The following is a 24,958-nucleotide window of genomic DNA, read 5'->3' as shown; positions in this document are numbered from 1 at the left end:
CTTTTCAGCTGGTGCCAGCCATATCTTGCAGCTAGCTGCTTGAAGACCCTTTAATGGGACGAAGTCATCCTCCAAACTTGGGATGACAGACACTGAAGTGCTAATTGCAGAATGCAAAATAAAGCCAGATGGCTTCTGATTCAGGAGATACATTTCCTTCATTTCTGGTTCCTATCAAGGTTTGGAACTGAGCATATACACTCTCTGCAAGGTAGCCACTTCAGACAATTAAGGCACAACCATTTGGCATCAGCTATGACCAGCATCATAGCAGAAGTCTGTAAGCCCATATGCCATCTGGCTTGCCTCTTCAAAGTTTTTGGCTTTGTTATAATTTTGGCAGCCGAACCAAAAAGGAAATGGTCATGGAAATCTGAGCTTAAATGTCTTGCCAGCAGACCACCGCTTGCTTAACCTTGAAATACTTGATGAAAGGTTTCTACTCTGTTCCAAAGCAGTGTAGGTGCAATGGAGAGAAAACAACTTTGTGCTTTAGCACGCAGTGAGAGGACATTCATTTCTACCTGTGGCATCCTCATGGCAGGACTGGGCAGATTCATGCAGCCCTCAAACTGGAGGAGGTGGTTAGCAGTAAGGAAAGGACATCACAAAGTCAAGAAGACAGAAAAGTGGTGGACATAGAAACATATTGATAATGCAGACTGAAATAAAATCCAGGCTCGTGTTATGCCAGGGGTCTCTATATGCTAACATGAGCTACAATGATCCTCAGACCCATGTCACAGGTTTCTCCTTTTGGCTGTTAGCTTTTTTAGCCTGAGCTGAAATTCCCTTATAGGGTTTCCTTTAAAATAGAAGAGACACTGAATTATTAACTTAAAAAAAAAAAACAAAACAACAACACCCCTTCTCTCTCTCCCTCCAAATCCCAGTGCCACAGTTAGAGTTTACAAATTGCTAAAGAATATAAATAAAAGTAGTTTGGTTTATAACAGAGAACTGTTCTCACTTCTTTAAGACAAAGCAATCTTTCATGTGTGTGTGCAATGAGACATCTACATTATCATCCTGTGAATTGTCTCAGGGACTGTTTTCAGTGACTTGTCTCAATTCTGCTTATATTTAGCTGAAGATACAAGCATGCTCAGAAGTGATTTTCCAGGTATATGGCCAGATGGGATGCAAGTGAAGGTGCCAAGAAGTCTGTCTGATGTCTGACTCCATCACCCTTCAAAGGCTTTGATCAGAGGGACTTCTTAATGACTGTCCAATGTCACACCTGTCTTCAAGAAGGGCAAGGGGGATCCATTTAACTAGAGGCCAGGCAGCCTCACCTCAGTCCCTGGGAAGATTATGAAGCAAATTCTCCTGGAAGGATTCTGTCATTTCTGAGCACAGGCAAGATGAGAAGGTGACTGAGAACAGCAGGGATTCACTGAGGGAAAACTGTGCCTAACCAACCTGATTTTTTTTTTTATGAAGACATGAATAGATCTATGGATGAGCTGAAAGCAGTGGAGGTTGTTTACGTTGTCTCCCATAGTATCCTTACAGCCAAATCGGTGAAAAACAGATGGGATAAGTGCACAGTACAGTGAATAAAAAATTGACTGGACTGCTGGGCTTAGAGAGTTGTGATCAACAGTACAAAGTCCAAATAGTGGTCTCTTACTGGTGGAGTCCCACAGAAATTGATACTGGTGCTAAGACCGTTTAATGTCTTCATTAACAACCTGGTCACTAGGATGGAGTGCATCCTCAGCAAGTTTATAGATGACAAATGGGGAGCAGGAGGGTGGTTGATATGCTGGGGAGCAGGGCTGCTGCTCAGAGACCTGGACAGGCTGGAGAAATGGACTGAGGGGAACCTCATGAATTTCAATGTAGGTAAGTGCAAAGTCCTGCATCTGGGAGTGAATAATCCCTTGCACAAGTCCTGTACTGGCTGGGGACCAAATGGACAAAAAGCAACTTTGCAGGAAAGGACTTGTGGGCTTTGGTGAACAAGAAGTTGAACATGAGTCAGCAGTGAGCCCTGAAACACCAATCACATACAGGCTGTACTAGCAAGAGTGTAGCTAGCAAGACTCGAAAGTGAAGCCATTGTCTCCCCATACTTAGTACCAGTGAGACCATATTTGCAGTACTGTATCCAGTTTTGGAATCTCCAGTACGAGAAAGACTGTGACAGAGAAGGATTGCCAAGATGATTGGGTACTAGAGCACATGATGTATGACAAGCTAAGAGAAATGCATTTGTCAATTTTGAAGACAAGAAGGCTACCTTGTGATCTTAGTGCAGCCTTCATCTACCTAGGGGAAGTGTACAGAGAAGACGGACCAGATTTCTCAGAGGTGTTTAGCTGCAGGCGAGAAGCAATAGACATGAGTTGCAGTAATGCAAATTCTGACTGGCTATTAGGGAAAAAATCTACAGTGAGAGTAATAAGACATGGGACAGGTTGCTCAGAAAGTTGTGGAACATGGAGAAAATGAGAGATATTTAAAACAACTGGACAAGGTCTTTAGCTAACCTGAGTTAGGTCTGCTTTGAGTAATTGATTGGAACAGATGACCTCAAGAAATCCCCCAACCTAAAGTATGCTGCGATTCTGTGATTTTGCTATTCTTGTCCTGGAAGTGGCTAAATGAGAGGAGATACAAAGGAAGGAGCAGATTTGAGCAGCTATTCAAATCCATTCCACTACGTTCTTTGAGCCAGAGGAAGAGGAGGATTGCAGAGAGAAGTAATACATTTTACTAGATCAACTGCTACAGCTGGAAGAGAAAAACAGATATATCATTTATTAGGTTTGAAAGAGAAGTAGTGCTCTTCAAAACAGAAAACAAGTAGAGAACAATTGCTCTAAATTTCATGTTTATATTTAGCAGTGGAAAAAGGTAGTAGGTACTTTCAGAGCAAGGAAGAATCCTAGACTAGAACAGAGAAGCATTTGTAGGATGGAAAGAGCACTTCAACACCAAGACCAGCTCATGCATTTTACTGTTAGCCTCCCAAACTCTGCCTTCAATAACAATCACTTTCTTCAGACATTTTCACAGGTAGAAGAACAATGTGCCCCCACAATATGCTGTAGAAGTCACCATGAAAAAGAGATTCTAAATAACTACCAACAAACCTAAGAAAGTTTCATCATTTGGACTGAAAACCTAGAATCCCTATTGATTTCCACCACAGCTTCATTAATCACTTTCTGTACAAACACTAATCTCCTAGTCACAACCAGCAACATAAAAAATAGCTAGAATACATCCAGAACCAAGACCAGTGCACCTACATCTGCAATCATTTAATCACCAATCAATCATTTAAAATAAAACACAAAGATTGGGGTATACACTCAGATCCTGAAACACCGGTGTATGAGCTTTGAGGAAATCTCACAATATCTACCCAAATCGCCTCAGAGCTACCAAAACAGGATCATCACCTGTGAGGCAATTCTGTGAAAATAGACCCCCATGTTTAACCAAACCACCACACTGCCATATACAAACTCTCTTAATTTAAAAAGTCACGCCAAATGTATGCAGCTGCCTGGGTAACACCCCAGCCTTGAAAATAATACTGAATTATCATCCATACTGGAAGAAAGTTGGAATTTATTTCCTTCCTTGGAAAATAAATTGGCAGCACATTCCCTCCCACACCTCCACCCCCTCCAGTCTCCCTAAGTTTATTGCCCAAAGCAAGTTTCCTGGAGATCAACATGCACCACTTGTTCACAGCATTGTTCAGGAAGACTGGGACTTTTGGACAGAGGCCCACTTGGCTAAGCAAGGAGCTTCTTAATGAACTAAAATGCAAACCACATAAGAAGTGGAAACAAGGGCAGACAACAAAGGAAAAATATAAAAGTACTGCTCAGACATGTTGGGACAAAACCAGAAAGACCAAAGCCCAGTTGGAGCTAAAACTGGAGAGAAACATAAAAGGTAACAAGATGTGATTTTACAAGCATGACAGAAGTGAAAGGAAACTCAGAGAAAAGGCATGCCCATTTCTGAATGAGAAAAAACCTAGTGATGGACAGTATGGAAAAGGCTGAAGTACTCAATGACTTTTTGTCTCAGAAAAACCTGTTCCCAGATCTCTGCACACACCAGTGCTATATGGGAAGGAGGAAATCCGTAGGGCTGGATGGGACTCCTCAGCAGGTGCTGAAAGATATGGCTGATATGCTTGTGAGGTTGCCATAATTTGTGAAAAATCGTGAGGTTTGGGGGAGGTCCCTGATGACTGAGCTGATGTTACACCCAACTATAAGAAAGGCCAGAAGGAGGATCTAGGGAACTGTAGGCTGATCAGCCCCGCTTCAGTCCTTAGAAAAATAGCAGAGCACATCCATTTCTGAACACATGAAGGACAGGTGATAATTAGGAGCAGTCAACAGATTTATCAAAGCAAATCACATTTATGGAGATGAAGTTGGACTGAGTACTGGGCTGCATTAAATGATCACAGCCAGCAGATTGAGGTGGGGTGCTGATTGTTTCCCTCTATTTGCCACTTGTGAGGCCACATCTGGAACACCAGTTTGACCACCACGTTTCTCCCCTATGTCCTCACTATAAAGAAAATACTGATATATTAAAGTGAGCCTTGGGGAGGGTCACCAGAATGACTGGGAGGAGCACAGCTAGTTCAACCTGGAGAAGAGAAAGCTACAGGGAGGTCTGATTGTTGATTTCTACTGCCTAATGGGAAAGTATAGAGAAGGCAGAGACAGACAGGTAGCAAAAGTAGGTGCTATAGTAGAGGCAATTTTGGTCACTGGAATGACCAGAAATATTCAAAGCACAGTTGGACCAAAACCTCTGACCAATCTAATCTCAGTTTTGAAGTTAGCCCTGCTTTGAGCAGCAGTTTCGACTATATGACCTTGAATTCACTTCCAACTGAAACCTTTCAATGTTTTTCTCATTCTGTGTTCAGAAAATCTGATTCCTTTCTGTGGTGAAAGGACTGACAGCATGGATGAGGGGATGGTGGTGAATATAGGCTTGTATCATTCTTGTCTGGAAACTGAAGAAGTATGAGCTTGACAAATGGACTCCTAGAAGAACTGAAAATTGTCTGGGCCACCAGGCTGAAAAGACAGTAATCAATGGCTCAAGGTCAAGGCAGCAGCCAGCAGCAGAGTGCCCAAGGGTTTGATAACAAGGCTGATACTGTCCAATATCTTCATCAGCAACATGGGTCATGACACAAAATGCACCTTCAAAAAGCTGTGGAAGGTTTGGTGGAGTGCACCATGACAGTCTTGAGCTTGGGGCATATGGCCAATGAAGAGGGACTGAAGGAGCTGGGTTTGTTTAGTCTGATAAAGAGGATCCATAAGGGGAAAATCTAAGAGCAGCCTACAACAGCTTAAAGAAGAGTTACAAAGCCAACAGAGCCAAAGTCTTCTAGTAGACAGCAGATGGTATAAAAACGTGCAATGACTGCAAATCACAGCTTTGAAGGTTCAGAGTGGACATCAGGAATGACTTATTGACTAAGAGCATAGGGCAACAGTGGAACAGGCTTCCCAGAAAGGTGGTGAATCTCTGCCTTTGCAAGTTTTCCATACTTGCTTGGCTAGACAGAGCCACAAAGTCTGATTTAGTGTTTGCAATAGACCTGCTTAAGCAGGACTCTGAACTAAGTGAGCACTCTTCCAATCAAAATTTCAGTGGCTCTGTGAACCATACTGCATCTGAGCAAGACATGCAAGACTTGCCAACATGTCTCCATGACCACCATGATAAATACACCGCTACAGAAACATCAAAACTTCTGGCTCCTGCACAAGCACATCCCAGAATACGCTATGTACTGGCCAGTGAGATAGATACCACACAGTTTCCATGGCAGTAAAATAACAATAACCACACGCTGGAAAAACTCACAGAGATCATCAGTAAAGGACAGAAGCTCTCGGTTAGCAGAAGGTTTTTTCACGAAATAGCCACTATATCTGCAACTGCTCAGGCATAACCCTCCAGGGAGGTGTACAAAGCACCTTCAGAAGAAGAGTGTGGGAACTAAAATGCACACCCCTGCTGGACACTAAAACTTACAGACTAAATAGGGACATTGGCTTTATGGCACATTGTAATTCCTTCCCCAAGCCCCTTCATCTTTCACAGACAATGAATTACCTGTCTTTCTTTTTGCCCGATAGGAGCTAATGACCTTATCAACTTTTTCCTTGCTCACACCACTCATGCTCCACAGGAACCAACCACTTTCTCACCCAGATAGTCTAACTATTTAACATAATCAAGTTAAACTTAGACCAACTGTTCAGTTGCCTTTAACACCAAAGATGCTGCTTTTATTTCAGCCTTGAAAAATGGCTCTTGTAGCTGAAAGGCTGTTTTTTTCTAACAATCTGCTGGGTCTAATAAAAGATATTATCTCCCCCCACAAATCTTGCCTCATTTATATCCATAGATTATCATGCTACAACAACAATGACACTTTTCTGAATTACATAATTTCAAAGAACCATGTTTTCAAAGAAAAATTCATAATCCTCTCTTCCACTACCACCCATTTCCCTATATGGAGGACTCTGCCTGTAAACTGAATTTTCTAGTGGAGTCAGATGATATGACAAAAGTTTAATTTACTCTAATTTGGAATGCTGCAGGTCTTAATCCTGATATAGGTCAAAACTTACCTCTTACAGTCTGCTGAAGGCTGATGTAAGAAGTCAGCCATTGAAAGTTATCTGTTTGTCTTTATGAACTGCATCAATCTCAGACTCGTCAGTACAAACACAAACAAGACTATGTTGTAGCAGACTTCTGTGCTCCTGGAAATTGCAGAGCTGGGCAATTTATAATAGTCAGATGGTCTGTCAAGCCAGTATTCTTTAGGGCTAGTGATCTTGGTTGACAAGAAATCTTTTCAAACATTTAATTTTTAATTTTTTACTGATCTTAAATCAGCCCATTGGCTAGTTGCTGGAAATACAGCAGAAATTCTGGGGCCAAAACCGAATCACAGTCCTCTCTTGATGGACTGTGTCCCATGTCATAAACATGTCATTTCAATGTAAGACTAATTTAAGATGAAGGCTTATGTAAAATTCAAATATTGCATTAAAGAAGGATTGCAACAAGCAATAGTTAAAGTACACTAAATTCTGTAACTTCAGTAGTTGTTTATAAGCCAATTATACTCTTGCTGGAAGCCAGCACCATCATTGGAACTATTCCGGATTTTCACTTTCAACAGTTTCACTATAGGTCAGAGTTCACTATAAGCTGCTCCACTGTATAATGAACTAAGCCAGAGGGGTTGGCTTAGTAGTCTAAGTATCACCTTTGAAATATCCAGACACCCTGGAAACAAAGGTTTAAATCCCAGCAGGGCTGACTCAACCCTTCCACTTTTTGAGGTAGATAAATGGTGTGCAGTGTGCTAGACTATCTATGGACCACTCTGATAAGGTGAGACCTGAAAAAGAGACATGTGATCTACTCTCTGCACACATTAAAGGGCTTATTGCCTTTTTCTTAAGGGTAAGTTTGTTTCAAATTCTTGGCCAAAATTTTTCAGATTCAAGAGTTGTGCAGTTCAATCTGTGTCACTTGCCTCCTGTTTTAGAGACAGAAATGTTCCAGTGAGACTGCCTGCGCTTCAGCCTGATCCAAAGCCCATCAAAATTAAGGTTGTTCTTGTAACCTTTATATTGATTTTTTTTGGTGCAGCAGCTTCGAAAAAACACTAGGTGTGTCCCCCCAAACCCAATATTGATGACAATCCCTGTAGTACAGTATAGCAGAAGCACAAATGCATGTGTAATACCACATATTTATGTCCTCTCAGGTATGCATCTGTGCACACACCTAGTACAAAAATGAAATCAAACAAATGTGACTCAGTCCTTCTAGCTACCTCAGCCCACTTGTCCCAGTTGTGCAGCATATTAGCATTCATCTCACAGTGATTTGCCTACAGAAATTTTGCAAGATGAAAGTTTGATGCATAAGAAGAATCTCAGGACAGAGCGGTTCCCTTAGCAACCTTGCAGCCGGCTCCAGCAGCCCTGACCCAGCTACAAAGCCCTTCACAAGCTGAGGAGACACACTTAATGACAGCTGGCTGAAATTTGGGAGTACTGATAAACTGCCTTCTTATCTAGAAATCACCTTTGAGGAATATTATCTTTATTGACTTGCTTTAAAAAAAAAGCCCACAAACTGCTGCTACAAATTAGTACATAATAATAAGCAGCAATACCAATTTATTAGTGTGCCCTCCCTCTCCACCAGTAAAGCACCTGGGGCACCAAATAACAGAGTAAAAATAAACACAGTGTAATTAATTAACAGTGATTACACTCCTTCCCCTCTGGACCATCTCAAATGTAGCTGTTTAGTCCTGTCTGGCTCACCCATGCCTCTCCCCATGCCACCTCCACGGGGGAGCCCCATGCTGCAACCCCCAGCTCTTAATTGCCTCTGCAAGCTCTTGCCTTGTGTCTTGGACTCGACGTACAACTTTCTCCTTTCTCTATTTTTGTAAGCTATGTCCCTGCCTTCCATCCCCTGCCCTCATTTTGTGAAAAAAGACCAGCCTTGTCTTTTGTTGGAGAGGGCATTAAATTACAGGTACGACTGTATTGTGGTAGTGAGGAAATATTTAGAGAATAACATGTACCAATATTGCTATGATTTCCCAAGTCTTTCTATCTGCAGTGCTAAAAACAAGTGTTATCAAAAGTTTGTCTTTTAATGACATATTCACATGGTATCTCTGGGCCAGCCCTGAGCCTCCTGGTTGACTAACGTGTTGTCCAAGTTAAGAAAAATCAAACATCTCTCTCCACAGAGAGGTTGCTGGCATTGGCCTCTCTGCTCAGTTACAAGGTGCTGCCTTCTAGCCAAGTTTCAACCTGAGTTTTGTAAATCTTCTTCACTTCACACTAGAGCAGACTCATAGACAGACAACATTTAGCTGGTAGGGATTGCAACTGAAAATTTTGATGTGTTTGTGTGTCTGCATGTTGAACTCAAGGGATATTCAAGAGAGCTCTGGCACAGAGTGCAAGAAAAGCCATTCTCTACAGGTTACATATTAAATTGTTATATGTGAGGAGAAAAAAAAAAAGGCCTTTAGCATCTTAACTTTCTCCAATGTGCTCCTTTTCATGCTCAGCCCCTGTCACCACATGTTAATCTCTGCAAGGATTAACCAGCAAAATCCCCACTGAAGACTACTGTGCCAGTGCACAAACTCATGAGAACTCACTAACACCTTCCAGCCTCTTAAAAATGAAAAGGGAAAAGGAAAACTATGGAAGTTTTGTTATATGTTATAATAGTTATTACATGCTGTAAACTGTTACCTGTTGCAACAAGTTTGAATGAAGCTTGTAGTTACCTCCATGGCATTATTTATATTACTATTAAGGCAGAAAGGTAATGCAAAAATCTTAGCAAGATTTATAAAATTCTGATGGGGATGGACCCCCCTGGTCTCCAAGTTAAAAGTTACCTATGTAAACAGAAAATCTGCATGTCAAAGGAAGATATTCCCTTTCACAGCTTGTGTTAGGCAGGAAATTGTAAAAGTTGTGGCTGAAAAATGAGCACTGTGTACCGGTGCAAGACTGTGGCTGGAGATGTGACAGTGTGTGTGACAGCAGCTTCAGCATTTGTTCATGCTGGGGTGAGCATGAACCTTCTTTCCACAGATTTACATTTTGAAGGGATTGTTTGTGGTGAAGATGAGGTGTTTTAGGACAAATAGGCTCAACCTAAACCACCACTCCTTCTAAGCCTCAATTCTGCATCTGTAGCTATTCAGAAATAGATATAAGTAGGTTTAGATTAAATGCTGATAAATAGATAAAATATGCTTCCACATCTCATGTTATCTAAAGTTATTTTCCTCAGCTCACTCATCAGTCTCCAAAACTAAAAGATATCCCTTATTACGAGTAGATACACATACACAATTTATCATTTTGAATCATCCTTTCACCTTGAGATCAGCTGGGGCAAAGCTCAGGCACAGGCAGAGCAGGTAGCTGCCTTGGATGGCTAACTGTCAGTGGCTGTAAAATTATGATCAGCCCTGGCTGTGGCAACTTTGGCTCTTTTGCCTGCTTTTGCCTGTTCTTTCTCCTGGAAGGGATGGGGACTGGCTGCCTGAGCCACCCGAGCCACCTCAGAGCGGACATCTCTCTCTCCCTACATAGCTGGATGTGCCACTGCCCTGTGGTTGGGGTCAGGGTGTGGTGCTGGAGGGGGGATTTCTCCAGGGTTGGAAGAGAGGGACAGGCTCGTTGCACTGCCAATCTCCATGTCTTTACCTTTCCCCTCTTCCCCATGCCATTTGTGCGAGGGCACAGCTTCACAGGGAGAAGGGAGGAGAGGGAACAGACCTATACTGGCACCTAGCACCACCAAAAGTCTTTCGTAGTCTCCCCTAACCTCCCCAAACTACTGAAACGTTCCAACCCACTGCACCACTCAGGCTTCTTCCTTCTCTCCCTTCTCCCCAGGCATTTCCCATTCCTGGTCCCTGATACCTCTCTTCCCCAGCTGGCACATACCTTTCCCCACAATCCCTACGCTGCACCCAGTTGTCCCTTTTCACTCTGGGTTTGCATGCCTCTACCTATGCACTTGACATAAACATTCCTGAACTCTGAGCAAAGTACTCCTTTTCTCTGATCCCCTGTGTCTTAGCTCTGCCCGTGCACTGGCACAGCTGCTGCCACCCCGAGCTCTCGCTACAAGGCCAAGGGGAGCAAACCAAAGTCGTCAGCTGTGCAGCAGCCCCACAGCACCGTGATGCCAGCCGTGCAAAGCTGACAAAAGCTCTGGCCATGAAAGCCACTGCGACAAAGAATTTACAGTCTCAGCAGACAGGATGAGCAGAGGCTTGTGAGAAGGGAAACAGGAAAGCAGAGAGAAGAAATATGACAGCCCAACACAGAGGACATCGGTAATGTCTTCAGAGCTAGATGTGCTAAGATGGACCTGCATCACAAAAAGAACAGGGTATGGCTAGGAGACCATCACTCACAGAGAGCAGGGTTACCAAGATTTTATGATAGACCATGTGATCCTCGAAAAGGTTGAATTTAACTCTCTAAACACCTAGCTCAAATGAAAAATAATTTAGGACATTACAGTCTGAATAAAATATTAAGACATATTAAATATCCACAGTGGTCCCCTCTGGGTTTATAAGCTATGACTATTAAAAATTTTAGGCTTTCAAAACAGAGACAGAGGGATTGTCTGCAGGGATGTGTCACCTCTGAAGCAGACCAAGATAATTACAGAATAGGTGGTGAAATATATAGGATAGGAGAAAGAACATTCTTGCTAGTACACTGCTCTAAATTCCACGTTATCGAAAAGATTTCAGAAAGATATCAGTAATTTTTAATGGAATGGAAATTGAAAGAAAAAAAGAAATGCGTCTGCCTCAGATATCCCAGTTTTGTGTTGTTTTGCTGATTAGAAACAGCGCAATTTGTTTTATGATATCATTTGTTACTGTACCACAAGGTTCCAATAAACACTTTAATAAACATCACAAGAACGCATCATCCCTGGTTATGTCTCCATAAAAATTTATGACAGCATCATTTTGCCAGGGCTTCTGACTGAAGACTTTAACTTAGATGGTTATTTATGATTTTTAGGTGGTGGGGGGGAAATATTTGTAGAACAGTTGGATGCAGGTGGCTAATCACATCATCCCCACACATCCATAGCATCAGACATTTAGACTTTTTTTTGGACATTTTGTGCCTCCTGCCTCCCACAGTGGCCTGGTGCAAAAAGGGATGAGCAGTGGAGCGGTTACAAGCCTGAGCCTGAGCTCCAGCTCAAGCCTGTGGATGGGACACTGGCTCTACCTTGACATTGCCCTGCTGGCTACAAATGCCAGTACTGTGGCTGGTGAGTGACTCTTTCTAGACACTGGAAGCTGAATCCCAGTCCAGACTCCCTGCCTATTGCTTTAAATATATCTAGAACCTGGCTGGTCTTTATGGCTGAAACACTGATGAGAAAACACTTGAATTGACTTTACCACACAACCCAATTCTGTTTTTTCCTCACAGTTCATAGTTTCAGCTAATAATTTCGCACCCAGTCATACTGAAACAGTGAGAAAATTTTCATATATATTATAACAATACTTAGTATTATCAAATACTTAAAAATAAGCTCTGATACAAAGGCCTTCACAGACTACAGGAGTAAAGGAATAGCTCTGCCAAGGGGAGTGGAGGCTGGACCCGCCCACGTCTCTGGGCTTGGTGGGAACCAACAGCACCAATGTCGCAATTCACAAGGAGGGGCACAAAAACAATAAGCAAGAAAGAAAACAAGGTCTTTCTGTTAGCCTTGGTGAGATCAGAGCTAGCAAGAGACCAGTCCCCGTGCTCTGGCCAGGCGCTGGGTGCCCTCAGCTTCTCTTTGCGTCTGCATGGCAGGTGAGGGTGGGAGCCTGCACAAATACTCAGCACCGTACACACAGAGCTCATCCATGAGAGCTGCTGCTCGGCGTCTCCCCTTTTTAACTTCTATTTTTCTTCAATTTTAGTTGCAGCATGGAAAAGTAAAATAGGAGGAAGGGATTTGAAGCACGCAGAGATAGTTCAGTTTAATGGTGGCAACAATCTGTTAAATTCCCGATATTAATTGGCCACATTTATCTCCTCAGTTGAAAAGAGACTTTATCAGGAATGTGATTTATATAAAAGATAGCTGGTTTTATACCTCTTTATACAAAGCAGGCAATCTTGGCATAAATCAGCATTAAAGTATTTAAACAATAAGTTGTCAACTCATAAAACAGTAAGTCAGCTTCCAACACAAGCCAAAACCGGTCACTGTCAGGTTCTGCTCACTTGGTAGGAGTCTCCAGACAAAATCGCTCACATCTGTGCCTTAAAAATAGTTTTATCTCAACGCGTGGGGGATTTAGCTCAGATTTTCATCGCAAAGAGGTCCATTTCCAGGCCATTTTTATAGCAAAGTCATAGACACACACAGGTGTGGGATTTTTATTTGTTTATTGGCTTGCCTTTTTTGCTTTTAAGGGAAATGTCACTGTTTTATTTTTCATGGGCATTGCACTACAGAGACCAAAAGTATATGGGCTTCACCACTGTGCCTTCATTTGTAAGTTCTCCTATGGCTCAGTATATGACTGTTCTTTACTACATTGGCTTATGCAGCTTTTTCCTTTTCAATTTTCTTAGCATTACTTCCTACTGTACAGCTCAAGACTAAAAATAAAGGATAAAATGACAATAAAGGCTCCCAGGGAAAAACAAAAGGGAGGAAACATGAAAAGGACTTGAGAAGAAAAGGGTACAAAAGCACAAAGTACAAAGGATCCTAGAGTTGAAAAGATTATAGAATTAAGGGGGAAAACGTGCTAATGTAATCTTAAAAAAAAGAGAAATAATTCAAATGAAAAGCCATCAAAAGAAAGATAAAAAGGAGGAACATTAAAAAAAAAAGGGAGATATTTTTAGACAGCCTGTTTAACCTGAGGGTACAGCCCTCAGGAAAGCCAGATGTAGTTTACTGAAATTATTATCCTAATAAAATGTGTAACAGAACAGGGAGCACCATAACAACACTTTTAATGGAGAACACAAAACCATGTTCTCCCTCTCCTTTCATAACACCTTTATTTTGAGTAGATCATGAGCACAACTTTCACAACGGGTGCTGGCATTCCCAGCTTGTTAATTTTCTGCCGAAGTAATGCCTGCGCGGCTCCTCCTTATTTTCCTGTGAGAAACATTGAAAACTCAGTTTTCCCTACCTGAAATGAGGATATTATTTCCGGACCTGTCTCACCCTGGAGGGAGAGGAGGTAGATTAAGGGCTGATGGGGAGCAGTCCCCAAGCCCTTCATATCTGGAGAGAGCAGTGGGGATGTAGCCCTACAGGGCGGGAGCAGTGTCCCCAGCCCTGCCTGCCCATTGCCCTTTCCTCAGGCTCATCCCAACAGGTAGCTTTAATTATTTATGTGGTGCTCTTAGTAGGATTAAAATCAAATGGCCACTCTGAGGGTAGAAGGTGAGAGTCAGTTCAGCTTGGTAAAATGCAGTCATTAATTGTCTACGTGATAATCTTTCATTACAGTGCTATATTTAAAGCTAAGAATACTTTTTTTCCCTCTTGTTCCAAGCCCTTATTTACACCAACATGCAGTTTCCTAAAATACTACTTTTTTGGCTGGGAATTGTGATGTTTCTCCTAATTTCAGAAATGAGCTATTCTGAAAGATTTTTAAAAAAAGTGTTACACTTGTGTTTAAATGATATCAATATAAAAAAATAAGAGAGTGAAGATTCTCATTAGCAAAGACAGTCTTCATTTCCCATTTCATTTCACTGGGACCCAAGTATAAAGCAGTTGAAAAGGCAGTTAGATAAATTAACAAAAGAAACATCCATCAAGGACTGTTAATCACAAAGGTGTTAATTCAGTTTTTGGCTAAGCTAAGTCACTAAGACAACTGGAAACTGAAATATCACTTGGTTATTGCCTTGATTTAATCTTGCTTTGGACCAGACGGAGCTTGTCTAGATGCACCATGGGATGCAGCTTGGCATTTTTATTTTATAAGACCAGAGCACAAGGAACCAAACCCACCTTTTAAAAGTATTTGTCATGGGGATGTCATTGGCATGTATTGCGTCAGAAGAGCCGGGTTGTTGCTGCTAGGCACACCATTAAAGGCCCAGAGTATCAAGTCTGTGTTTCACACTGCAACACACAGCTCTGTCTAGGTTAGAGAAGAAGATGGGCAATGGAGAAACTTCTCATTAGGTCTGCACATGTGCAGGGAAAGGTCTTGACAAGTGAGTTAGAAGGCCACAGAAAGATTCAGAAGTGGTGAGTGCAGCTCCCAGACAGGCTGGGTAGTTGTTCCTGATGTTCATTAAACCTTTCTCATCATGGGTTACACACAGCTGAATCCTAACCATGGCTGACTTAATCATTGCTGGGATGGGGATAAGGGAGGGGGAGCAAGGCTGAAATCAAGGGAGCCTAGACAGCAGGGAAACTAAAGGTAAAAATTAAACCACTACCAACCTGTATTTGACATTTCCCACATGCAAACCCCTGGCAGTTTAGAACAGGTCTGCACAGTCAGGAGCAGGTATAAAACCGCATTTCTGCCCATGGTCTGATGTGGAAGGTGGGTTATCTCTGTGATGAATCCAAGCTAATAAGCCCTGGGAATGCCATCACCCTCTTCTAGGGATAGCCCCAAATGCCTAACCCTGTCTTGGTTCCCATTGCTCCCAGCAAAGAAATCAACACTTAGACTGGTATTTGGTAAGCCCAGAGGGATCTCCCAGTGGTAGGAATTCTTTCATCTGTAGCTGTCTTTTTATTAAATTTTTCACACTTTTATATTCATAGCACATACGTTGAGGACATGGAAGTGATAAGAAAGCAGGGCTAGCATAGGTGGAGCACTAATCAATCCTCTGCTGGCAGAACAGCCCTCATCACCATTTCATTTGCGTACAGAGCTTCCCTGGATTATAACATTTTGGCTCAGCTTACCAAGAAGAAAACGCTCCGTCATGTGCGGTGTCACATAACCAAGATGTGCAGTCAAACTGGAGCAGTAATGAAGACGAATCGCATAACCGCACTATGCATAGCTCGTGAGCTGATGTATATTTGAGTAACATTGCTTATCAAATACACTTGAGAAAATGAGGGGTGGTTTGTGAAATGCTCAGGAATAGAAAAATAGTCTGCTGGAAAATCTCATTGCTGATTGCAGATGGAGCTTGGTAAACTGTTTGGCAATAAGCAAAATGGGACTGAATGGGCCGGAGTAGGCCATTTTTCCCAGAAGGAGGTGCCTTTTGGGAGCAGCGCAGTAAAGTATTACAGAGTAGATGCAATCAGAAGGTGCTGGCTGGTTTACCAGTTTAGGCCCCCAAGCCTGGGACTCCACCTGGGCATGTGAGTCTATTAATGTAGGACTGTGGCTCCCTCAGTTAAAAAACATAGTCCTGTCTACTGGCATTAGTATAATGAATCTGTGGAAATGAAAATACATGAAGCATTTCCCAAATGGTCATGCATATGGTTATGCTTGACTTCAAAGCTGAGTGCATTACTATGACCTGTCTCCTCCCACACTCCATTTTCCCAAGGGAAGAAATTCGTGTCTCCGTTACTTTTGCACCTTCCTTTGAACACATCTTGATGTTTTTAATGTTGACTCTATTCTTCTTTAGCAACATATTCTCCTTTATATAAGAAGTCTGAAAGCAAACTCCCACATGAAGGATGGTGTCAATATTCCCCTCCACAACCTCCTTGTCTTTAAATAGTAAAATTGTTGACACATGGCTCGGAATATGAATATTTGATCAAAATGAACCTTCAGTGATTCCAGAAATTTCACATTCCCAAGCGTCTTTTTGGCAGATGGCCAGTAATCATCTACATTTTTTTCCATTTGGATCCACCTTGTTTCAGGTTTAATGCCCTTAGAATAGAACAACCATTATGGAAATTAGTTAGCAGCTGCTGTACATCAATGTTTAGAAAATTAATATTACCCACATTACACAGCACAGAAGCTGAATTTTAATGAAGCATGGAAACTATAAGCAAATTGACCTTTCACCTCGTCAGAGAAATAGTCAAACACAACTTTGTCTGAGAAAACTTATAATTTCCACCAGAATTCTCTGGACACGATAACAGAAATATAGTATTTTCATTATAACAAAAGGAATTAAATGCTTCAGCAGATTAAAGACGACAATAGAATCTAAACTATTATGTGTTCATACTGCTAAGCTTTAGAAATATTTTCTCTTAGTCGTATGACTGGAAATTACAATGCTTTATAATAATAGATCTAACACATGAACAGAAATGATGAGAGATATGCTGGGAAGAAAACTGATCTAAGCAGTAAGCTGAAGTTTCCCTTGGCTTAGGAGCTGCTACCAGCCTGTACCAAGAAGGTGGCAGAAGCACCCTTGCTGGCTTTTTGGTTGCTGGTTTCTTTGCTTTGCTGTTTTTCATCATCGCTTTATTTTTCTTTTTATTGAACTATCCAAAATGTACAATTCTGACCTCTTTAATTTCAATCATGTCTCTTCTGTTATATTCTAAGACAGTTATAACTAGATCACAGGAAAAACAGAAGGGGTAAATTTATTATCCTCAAGCAATGTATCATGGAGATTTTAATTTAAACTACAAGCATTTGGTTAATGTATTTTTCTTTCCTTTTTTAAAAAATATAATTTGCAAAACCCGCTTAGGAAAACTTGCAGGGTGTCTTTCTGCAGAGACTTTCTAAAATAATTTTGTAGCCTTATTAAAACACCCTCCTAGTGTGTGTTTCTGTGTATGTGCTTGTGTGGTGTTGTGCATTTTGTAAACATGCGTCAAGACTGCCAGTATAAATTTACCTCGAGGGTACATTCATTGTATAAATGGCAGCTAGTACAAGGAAGTCTTCCGATGGAAAATTATGCACAGTTTCTAGCAGAACTATTTACTGGTGTCCAAATTTAGAGGAACAGGTCTGAATGCTGTAGTGGCCACATTTGGTTTTTACTCACATTTAGTTGGCAATAAAACAGCTCTGAAACTCTCAAAAGTTAACAAATGTAAAAAAAAAAAGTCATCAGGAGGACATTATAAGGCTCAAATAACTGTAAAATAAACTGACTCACCTGGCTGCAGCAGGAATCCTGTTCTGTGCATAAGGATTAAAATTAACAGAACTTTGGAGGAAGGAAAAAGTCTGCTTATCATTTCCTTCAGACACAATGCTGATTAGAAGACTGCAACAGAACCATAAAGTGCTATAAAATTACTTAAAGGTCATCGCATGTTGTAATAAACTGTAACCTAATTTATTTTTTTTAATGCTGACATGAATCTCCTGGAACTAGAAAAGCAGGTAACTTTTTCAATTAATGTCAAAATGTTCCATTTTATTTTATAGGTTGTTTTACCCATTCTAAGTTAAAATGATGCTTTATTATGGCATCATTTTATGAGCCCAAAGAGACATTTTGACATTTAGCATAATCTTCCAGAAAGTCGAAAGAGAAATCGTTACGAAAGATGTACTGAATAAAACACCCTGAAACACAATGTAGGAAAGATTACGTTATAAATAGGAGTGGTGATTAAAGTATTGTTTTTTCCCCACTTCAAACATGGGGGCTTTATTTCCCCCCGCCTTCTTAATACTCTTCAGCACCATCTTTGAAATAAAAGGCAAGCATCTTGCAAGAAAGACCTTTTAAAAGCAATAAAAATCCTTCTCCAGCCTTCATTTTTGTCTCGTTATTTTACCTGTAACCATTTGATGACAGTTTAGTGCAGGGGTATTATGGATTTAAACTGCAATTTATGGGCAGTCTCTGCTCCTTACTGGGGCACTGCAGGTGAAGAGACAAGACATAAAGGCTTGAATAGTCTCACTTAAAGACCCTCTTTCTCCCAGCCCTCTCTGCGGTCAGGCACTCGAGCCCCCGTTCGCACCACCACAATGCAGCGGTGGGAGGATGCTGGCGGCCCCTCTCCCGCCGCCAGCCTTTGTCCCCTGCTTGCCTGCTGCTTCCCCATGCCGCTCAGCTATAATTCATCGCCTTGGCTCGCAGGCGGAGGGAGATGATCTCCTCCACTTCTGGAGAAACTGCGTGTGCTCCCCGGCTCCCCAGGGAGGTGGCCACCCCATGCCCCGGTGCTGGCCCCCTCCCCGGCTCCAGGCCACGGCCGCCAGCATGCTGGCCATGCATCCTGCACTTCTCTGAAGCCAAGGGGATGTTAAAAAATACCCCATAAGGTTTATTGAAGCCTGATGCGGTAGGGATCGGCAGAGAGTTAGTCCCTCCTAATTAAAGGGTTTAATTTACTTTTGAGCCACCCCTCAGGTCCCCAGAGCAGCCCTGGTTTCCTCTGTGTGTCTTCAAAAGGGCATTTCCCACTTTCCCTTCCCCACCAGAGACCTGAGAGGTGGGAAGCGACTCTGGGAAGATGCTTTCTCCTGCAAGCAGAGGTTGGAGGAGCAGATGAAAGTCAGCTCCAGTGGCCTGGCAAGATCCCCAGGAACCGGGGCTAAGACTCACTGTCCACAGAGCTTCATCTCTCCTCACCAGCAAGGAAAAGGGAGGTTATACTTCATTAAGTATTAATCGCTAAATGCTGACATGGCATCTGGGGTTTCTCCGTTTTAACAGCAGCTGCTTCCAAGGACCCAGTAGCAGCTCACAGTTGCCTAAGAGCAAACACTGACTCTTGGCTGCCAATGGACATGAAGTGTTTTAAAACACGGGATGTTTGTGTGGAGGGAGCAGTCCAGAAGGGTGAGGGGAGAGGCATAAGGAAAAGCCAGCGCCAGTCCTGCCCAGGGGACCACGAACACCTGCTCAGGGCCAGAAATGCCCTGTGCCACCTCTGGGAATGGGAAGAGGTGGGAAGAGCAAGCCATGGAGGGCTGGACGCACATGCAACCATGAACACAACATGCAACCCCTACACAGCCAGCGTGGTTTGGGATCCCCAAACAAACCGTGCTTTGAGTGTTAGAAATGGAACCAACAAGACCTACAGTCTGATGGTGAGATGCCAAGGCCAACCACCCAGAAACGTCGCAGACAGGGGGTTGCCATGGTGCTCTCACCTGGGACAATGTCGCTGTTTTCTTTCATGAAGAAGAAGCAAGTGGAGGGTGTATGATTGCACTCCTGCACACACCTCAGAAATCTGGGGCTTGAACTCCAGTCAGCTGGGCAGGGGAAAAAGTCTGAACCAGTCTCGAGCACCACAGGAGGGGTATTTGGCCACTGGGTGATGAGAGCAGGGTGATGTGGATCACCATCATCTCCCCGTGCCAGCTGCATTTCATGCAGGGCTCGTTACGGTGAGAGTACTCAGTCCCTGTGTGCTGCAGGGCCCGGGCGGGAGGCTGGTGCGGAGCAGCTTGTCAAGCTGTTGGCAGCAATTTTCTTTGGGAATTTCAACACTGCCTAGTGATATAGAGAGCAACGAAACCTTCATTTTGGACAAAGAAACTTTCTGCTGCAGTGAATTACCTGTGGCTTCCTTATAAACCTCGGGTATTTTCTGCTCTGGTGGTGCTTACTGGAAAGGCATGAAAATACAGTGCTGGAACAAAAGAAGACAAAAAAAAGAGAAAAGAGAAAAAAAGAGGAAGGCGTGGGCATTGCACAGCAAAAGGTGAGTGTTAGAAGAGAGGGCATATAATTTGAGGTATAAGACTGGAATCCCCATTGATCTAACAAGCCTCGCAAGCTGCTTTCTCCCTGTGCGTTAAATCACCAGATCCCTACCCCTGTACACCTTCTAACACACAGCCAGCTGGTTTTCATGCTGAATGATACGCTTGCAAAATCTCCAGTAGGCCTCATTAGCAAGGAGTTGCTAGCATTTGCAGACGTGTTGGATGTAACTTGTATCTTACAGGCACGTTTTAAATGTCCTTGTTATGACTGCAACTGCAATTTTGAAAGATTATACTGACTCCAAATGACTGCAACTTTCTGACTGCCCCCAGGAAGAGGACAGCAGTCACACCATTTGAGGTCAGTGAGGAGATGGGGGGTTTCTGCTCTTCTTTGTTAATCAGAAGGCAGAATCTGAAGTGCCAATTTTGTAAAGAACTCTGTGTCCAGTTTTGTGGCAGCCCCAATGCTGAACTGTCTGATCAATACTAAATCTAATTTATAATGATGGCCCCTGTGAAGCTTGCAAATGTTATGTCAACATATCTTAATGGCTTTGGCTTCCTGAGTAGCCTTGTTAGCTGCAACCTTGTCTGCTTCTGCTACTCTTTTAACTACTTCCACCTACGGAGCCCCATCTGTAACGATGTTGACCACTTCTTCTGTCCTTCTTGCTCCCTTCTACCAGTGGAGGCTTCTGCGCTGTCGGTTCCTGTTGTGTGAGAGCTCTCCGACAAGCACATGGAAGAAAAAGAGAAGAAGAGGGAAGAAAACAAAATTAATTCCCCTGCCGATTCTCCCCCTCCCTGCAACTGATGAACCAAAGAAGGAAATAATTGCTACTCTGTTTTAATAACAGCACGTTTACAGAAATTTCCATAAAGATGATTCAGAAAGGAATGCATGGATTTCTTCTCTGTGGGGTGTCCAAAACGGTTTGCATTGTTCTGTAATGTAATGTTATTAGTGCTCCATCTAATTTATATTTGCATTTCCCTGTCTCCAGGGCAAATTTTTACAACTCACTTGCAAAGTACTAAATGAAGAACTGCTGCAGTGCTAAAGAACCACATTTTCTAGCAAGCTTTCAAGCCATCCATTAATTGCCAAGGGGACAAACCTGAAAGGTGTTGAAGGACTCCACAGAAACACTGAGTTTTCTCCATCCTCATGTGGAGCAGAGAGCACACAGCACTGTAGGAGGTCAGAAGTGGTTGTTCATTACAGTTGTTGTAGCATGGAAACTGGAAATGTGTGCACTCTGTGTCTGTAGCCTGTACTTGCTATAAATGGGAGGGGTTGTCTCCCTGCTTACCACTGGAAGGGAGGTTGAAAGTGGAACAGAGGCAGACGAATGATGAGCAACGTTGGAGAATCGCCATCTTTCTGAGGTGTCTCATTGCCAGATCATGTGCCACATCTGCGTATGTGGCAGGGTAGTTTGGGCAAACCAGCTTTTACTAATTGGATACTTACAAACACTTAAAGAGCCCCAATTACAACCGGGTTTCTCCTGCCAGTTACTGTGTAGGCACAGAGTCTGTATCCCAATGGAACAATATAGGTGAAGATAGGAAATAATATTAGTGTTATTAATGAATTATTCTGAAGCAGCAGTAAAACCTCCTTTACGTGCACTGGGAAACTGATGCAAAGAGATGTAAATGACTTGCTCAAAAGTCAGATGAGAAATGAGTAGCGGGGGGGAGGAGGAGGACACAGATCCCCTGAGTCTCAGTCATATTCTTCACACTCAAACCATTTCTCGCCTTTCAGATATCATCAGTATAAGAAAGTATAAATATCTGTACATAAAAAAACACCTACATAAATTAAACACCACCAGTGGATTCTTAATTCAGAGAATGAGTACATGGTATTTCAAGAATTTGCCCAGTATCTCAGGTCAAGGTAATTTGGGTACAGCAACACAATCTGCAGACATGCCTCAATAGTCACCAAGGGACAATGGTTACTCTTTTCTTCCAGAAAAGAGCTCAGGCTTCACAGCCCATGGAAAAATTGTATTAAAAGTCACCAGGTCTGTGAGAGAAAGAACCATAATATGTGCTTTTTGTTCTAAATACCTGATCAAAAGACAAGAAAAGAAAAAAGCAGCACCTTTCTAGCCTTTCTGGGCAGCAGAAAGTCGTGATGATTTCTGTGCCTGTGATGCCAAGGTGGCTGCTTTGTTTTCTAATGAGAGAATATTATAGTCCAATTAAACCAGGATAAACTTATTCCACCTGCTTTTTAATGTCAATAACTCTAGGCTGCAGTTTATGGCAAATGCTATCCACAAAATGGGGAAGCTGCACCTGCTTAAACATCAGGTCTTAGTTTGGCCAAAAATCTCTATGGATGCACCTAAGATTTTGTTTTTATAAGATGACCCTGCATGCTTCACTGAGTGCTAACCTTTCAGATATATTTGCAAAGCAGAAAAGTGTAATATTTGAAGTCTTAACCATGTGTCTTAGTTAGCAACTCAATATGTTCCAACATTTTTAAAAACTCTTAATTAATTCAAGGTAAGGAGTCAGAATCATGTAAGTTTTTTTCTCAGCAGGGATTCAAAGAATCTGTCCACTTGTTCAAAGTAGAGGATGAGCCAAAATTTCATGCTGGAGTGACAATTATGTCTGTTAGAGAAACAAAGGTTTCCTGTGCCCCGCTTTTGTTTGGCCCATCCTTTCCATTCTGGAGCGAAGGTGTGATCCGCAGAGCCAGTCTTCTGCACCTCAGCAAATCCAGAAAGTATCATTTGCAAACATTATGCCAAGTTAAAAACAGCAACAAGAACAAAACCTAATTTCCACTTCAGCAGCTTGAAGGTTAGGTCAGAGGGGAAGCAATGCAGACACTTGTGTTTATGAATATTGTATGAGCTCTAACACGTAATCAAAGTTGTATTTTAAAAATGAGGTAAAAGCTGATCAAGAGAATGTCCTGCTATGTAACTGTTTGGACTCCAAAAATAACGAGTGTGTCTTTCACAATGGAAAAGAACAACATCTGTCTCGGGGCTGGCATCTCCCTTTCCCTTTCTTCACTCCTCCATAGATCCATCTCTCCCTGTTCCTCCGGCTTTGGTAATCAGCGAGCAATTTTCTCTTTGGCAGGAGGGTTTCTGCATGGCAGTGATAAACATCTCCCCACTCACATCAGTGAGATTCTTCATAAGGAAGAAAAACCTTATACACCATCCTGACAAAGCCTGTTTCTATATACTGGGATCCTAAGGGCAATGGTAGTGGACAGAGACTATAAACATCCCCTAATGTTTAGGAACAAGTACCTGTGATAAGAATTTAATAACGAGGCCATGTTTTCAAGAGAAATACAGAAACTCGCAGTAAAACATGGAAACTGACCTTCAGCTCAACATTTACAGTTTCTGTAAGCTAGGTACCTGCAGGCTTTGAATATGACCTTCAGGAGACCCACAGTCTGGCTCTGCGTGAAGGGTGCCTAAATGAATCCCCAAGGATCATGCACATTGCAAGACAGAGCATCACGTGTGCTTTTTCTGAATCTCCTCCCCGGCTACACGTGTGTCTCACCATGTTCTTTGAGGGCTTTCTTTTCCCAAATATTTGGTTCAGGTACAGTCCTGCAGTTCTGCCTCAGAGAGAACCCTCACTGAGATCTATGGATTTTGCAAGGCTAATCAAACAGCCACCACACAAAGACTTTTTTGCTGGTTGAGTCATGTGCAGTCAATGTCCATGCTTCTCATCTGCCTCAGTGCAATATCTGCTGGCTTATTTTGAACAGCATTTAGTGGTACCTTGAGCTGATGTTGCACCCGGAGGGAGAAAAATCCACTGATGTGATGTTTTCAGCAGCATAGGAACAAGCAGCTGCCAGGCAGTAATGCCTGATGCCCTCACAGCCACTGCTTCAGTGGCTGACCATGGCCACGGATGTCTGGGAAGTTTTAGCTAGATCAGATCAGATCAGTAATCGTTAAAGGCAATTTGCCTTAAAAGTGCCTGAATTTTCACACAGATTAGAAGGGGTTAGCAAACATTTGCAAACGAACCCCCTACAGATCCTAGTCTAGACAAAGCCAGTGAGAGGGAAGGGGTGTTTCAGTTGGATCTGGAGGATTTGGCAAGCAGCCAGGCCACTTCTTCCCTATTTGTAGCAAACTCTGTTAAAAATAGGATAAGGTTCAGAAGGCTCAGATCTGCCCTTAAAAAAAATCCAGATAATTGAAGAGTTTCTCTCACTGACATGTTTCTATATCTGTTGTCAAAAGGAAAGAAAAACTAATAACGTTGGGGTTTAATAACAGAATATCCCTGACATACAGAAGGTCCTTTGATTTTGATTGGGAGTATACAAGGTAGGCTGCTGTTACCTGTGCTTAGTAAATAGTGCACAGTAAAATCATAACTGAAGGGCTGAGGTACAGGTCAGATATGCCACAAATAAAACAAAGGGGAGAGCTATGACATCTTTCATTTCTCTTTCACCCTGCAGGGATTTAAGAACAGTAATAAGTAAATAGGTTTACAGCTGTCCACAGGTGAGGGTTTTTTGATCGCTAATATAGCAGTATTTTACAGACCTCTTATGTTTAGGACCAGGGGTTTTTAACGACGAGAACTGGTCCAAATTTCAGCCTTAGTATTTCAACAGAAGTTCAAGATTACGTTCTAAAACACTGACAAGAACGAAAGTGGTAAAATATTCATTATGCGATCTGATTTGCTGCCTGGAATCCTTATTAT

General features: G+C 42.3%; 1 long non-coding RNA gene across 1 annotated transcript; it reads left to right on the top strand.

Annotated features, from left to right (window-relative positions):
• Positions 1 to 19,948: 19,948 nt before the first annotated feature.
• On the top strand, positions 19,949 to 22,474 carry LOC148054594 (uncharacterized). The gene is made up of 3 exons (XR_015706771.1): positions 19,949 to 20,214; positions 20,461 to 20,579; positions 20,908 to 22,474. It is a non-coding gene; the product is annotated as an uncharacterized LOC148054594 (long non-coding RNA).
• Positions 22,475 to 24,958: the final 2,484 nt, after the last annotated feature.

The sequence above is a fragment of the Nipponia nippon genome, unplaced genomic scaffold, assembly GCF_047370975.1.
Source record: "Nipponia nippon isolate SJK-2023a ecotype South Korea unplaced genomic scaffold, ASM4737097v1 scaffold_3, whole genome shotgun sequence".
Lineage (NCBI taxonomy): Eukaryota > Metazoa > Chordata > Aves > Pelecaniformes > Threskiornithidae > Nipponia > Nipponia nippon.
This window is presented reverse-complemented; position numbering and strand designations above follow the sequence as displayed.